General features: G+C 38.9%; 1 non-coding gene across 1 annotated transcript; it reads right to left on the reverse strand.

The window, feature by feature from the left end:
- Positions 1-1,003: 1,003 nt before the first annotated feature.
- On the reverse strand, positions 1,004-1,110 carry LOC112065051 (U6 spliceosomal RNA). Its single transcript, XR_002891808.1, has one exon. It is a non-coding gene; the product is annotated as a U6 spliceosomal RNA (small nuclear RNA).
- Between the last annotated feature and the right edge of the window lie 2,465 nt (positions 1,111-3,575).

A 3,575-nucleotide genomic window follows, 5' to 3' on the forward strand; every position in this document is an offset into this window, starting at 1 on the left:
GCAAAACAGAAACAGACTCACAGACATAGAAAACAAACTTATGGTCACCAGAGGGGAGAAGGAGTAGGGGAGGGACAAATTAGGACCATGGGATTAACAGATACAAACTACTATACATACAACAGACAAGCAACAAAGATTTACTGTATAGCACAAGGAATTATAACCAATATCTTTTAATAACCTATAATGGAATACAATCTGGGGGGAAAAAACTCTCAATCACTATGCTCTATACCTGAAACACAATATTCTAAGTCAACCATAGTTCAATTAAAAAAAAATTGTGATCACATAATTATTTCTCTCTTCATTGTTTTTATCTCATCTCATTTGTTATTGCTTTTTAATTCTTTTCTGAGTCACCATATGAAAAGTACCAGACAATGTAAAAAAAAAAGTTTTTAATATTTTAAAAATTTAACCCAAACTTTTCCTCTACTGACGTTTACTGTTTTAGATTATATTAATTAAATGCCAAAAGTTGCTCAAGTGAAGAGATATAGATGAACAAACTAATTGTAGTTGTTTACCGTTACTATAGCAATAGTCAACAAGCAACGATACCTCACTGCCATACAATAATAGGCATTTATTTAGATCATGCCTCTGCTGAGGGTCTAAGCTACTGTTCTAAGCCCTGCCAACTCGTACCACTCTTCCACATGGTACTAGCTGATAGGAGAGTACCACTCTCCTATCAACCTCTTCCTGGGACCAGGAGGCTACCCTAGGCAGGTTTTTCTCATGATGGCAGAAACCTACAAGGTTTCTCAAAACCTAGACTCAGGACTGGCACAGTGACACTCTCACCATATCCCATTGGCCAAAACAATTCACAAGGTCAACCCAGATTCAAGGGGCAGGAAACTATACTGCAAAGTCACATAGCAAAAGGCAAGGCTGCAGGGACAGATGAAGAACTGTGGTCCATGAGACAATCTATCACACGTGTGTACACATTTGAACTTTAAAGTACATTTGCATTTCTACATAATTTTTTTTTAATATGGAATGCTTCACGAATTTGCATGTCATCCTTGCGCAGGGGCAATGCTAATCTTCTCTGTATTGTTCCAATTTTAGTATATGTGCTGCTGAAGCGAGCACATCTACATGATATAATTTTAATATTTAATCCTGATGAAGGTTCTAGGAATTAGGTATTATCATTGTTGCCGTTTAAGAATGATGAAGCTGAGTCAGGGCTTCCTCCTTGCCCAATGTCAAACAGTCTGGAAGTGGCAGAAGAACTTGAATCCAAGCCTATTTCCAAAGGCTTTTCCTCTGGGCCGTATTTGCATTATTAAATTTGTCTAGTGAGGTGGCAATGGCTATGGCCTGGTAAAATTCAGTCCTTCTTGTCCATAGTATAGGACTGTAGCTACTCAGGTGCTATCGACTGAATATTGGTGTCCCCCAAAAACTCATATGTTGAAACCTAATCCCCAAAGTAATGGTATTTGGAGGTGGAGCCTTTGGGAGGTGATTAGGTGATAGGGACAGAGCTCTCATGAATGGCATTACTGCCCTTATAAAAGAGACCCCAGAGAGCTCTCTCACCCCTTCCACCATGTGAGGATACAGTGAGAAAACAGCCATCTTTGAAGCCAGAAGCGAGCCCTCACCAGACGTGGGATCTGCTGGCCCCTTAATCTTGAACTTCTCAGACTCCACAATTGTGAGAAACAAATGTTCGTTGTATAAGCCACCCAGTCTCTGGCATTTTTGTTACAGACGCCCAAATGGACTAAGACACCAGGCCCCAGTGTGTGGGAGTCCAAAAGACTTATTTCCACCGACCAAAGTGAGCAGAAGTGATGTGTGCCACGTCCAGGTCAAGACTTTTTAAAAGAAAGCCTGCCTCCTGCTCACTTGCTTTCCCCTTTGGCCAGGTAGATGAAGACAAGGCTGTCCAATGAGCTTTCTGAAATAATGGATGTATTCCACGTCTGCACTATCTCATATGGTATCCCCTAGCTCCAAGTGAACACCTGATGTATGGTTAGTACAACTGAGGACTTGAAACTTTAATTTAACTGGCTCTAATGCCTCTAGTAAAGTAATTCTAATTAAGTTTGTTATCGAATTTAGTAAATTGAGGATTGAGATTGAAAACAGATGGAAAGGAACTGGAAAATGTAAATGTTCCCTAAATTGGTAGAACTGTCTGGCAGAGGTCAAATAGTGGCCAATACTTTGGAAGAAAAATAAGGTATCTAAAAGAAACAAACTCTTGATATAGTTACAGTTTGATATTTCCAGTTTCCTTCTGACTGGGTAACAAATTAAGCTCCCTTTTACTACAGAATTAATTCACCTCTCTCACTGGTAAATAATTTATCATTTTGAGGCAACCTGACGTACAATACGCAGGCATAAACCCACTTTTTCTAAAATCCACTGGTTCCCTGGAGCAGTTGTATCTCTTATTGATATTTACTGTAACAACCCAATACTCCTAATGGTTGTGAAATTCGGCTTGTCTGAGCACTTTCAAAACAAATAACACCAGCGTAGCTCCCGAACACCACTGCCATCCATCACTTGCAAGACAATCACTGTGACCAGCACCCCGCTTTAGGGATGGGTTTATGCTACATTTCTAGAAAACAAGCTTTTACCTTTCCAGTGATGTGGTGAAAAAACCTGGAGCATACACCCTCGATTGGCTATTAACATTTTTTTTGAATTTTATTTTTTATACAGCAGGTTCTTATCAGTTATCTATTTTATACACATCAGTGTATACATGTCAATCTATTTCTGTCCTGCAAACTGGTTCATCTGTACCATTTTTCTAGGTTCCACATATATGCATTAATATACAATATTTGTTTTTCTCTTTCTGACTTACTTCACTCTGTATCACAGTCTCTAGATCCATCCACGTCTCTGCAAATGACCCAATTTCGTTCCTTTTTATGGCTGAGTAATAGGCCATTGTATATATGTAACACATCCTCTTTATCCATTCATCTGTCAGTGGGCATTTAGGTTGCTTCCATGACCTGGCTATTGTAAATAGTGCTGCAATGAACATTGGGGTGCATGTGTCCTTTTGAAATATGGTTTTCCGTGGGTATATATGCCCAGTAGTGGGTTGCTGGATCATATGGTAATTCTATTTTTAGTTTTTTAAGGAACCTCCATACTGTTCTCCATAATGGCTGTATCAATTTACATTCCCACCAACAGTGCAAGAAGGTTCCCTTTTCTCCACACCCTCTCCAGCATTTGTTGTTTGTAGATTTTCTGATGATGCCCATTCTAACTGGTGTGAGGTGATACCTCATTGTAGTTTTGATTTGCATTTCTCTAATAATTAGTGATGCTGAGCAGCTTTTCATGTGCTTCTTGACCATCTGTTGTCTTCTTTGGAGAAATGTCTATTTAGGTTTTCTGCCCATTTTTTTAGATTGGGTTGTTTTTTTAATATTGAGCTGCATGAGCTGTTTACATATTTTCGACATTAATCCTGTCTGTTGATTCGTTTGCAAATATTTTCTCCCATTCTGAGGGTTGTCTTTTCATCTTGTTTGTAGTTTCCTTTGCTTTGCAAAAGCTTTTATGTT

Source organism: Physeter macrocephalus, chromosome 1, assembly GCF_002837175.3.
Source record: "Physeter macrocephalus isolate SW-GA chromosome 1, ASM283717v5, whole genome shotgun sequence".
NCBI lineage: Eukaryota > Metazoa > Chordata > Mammalia > Artiodactyla > Physeteridae > Physeter > Physeter macrocephalus.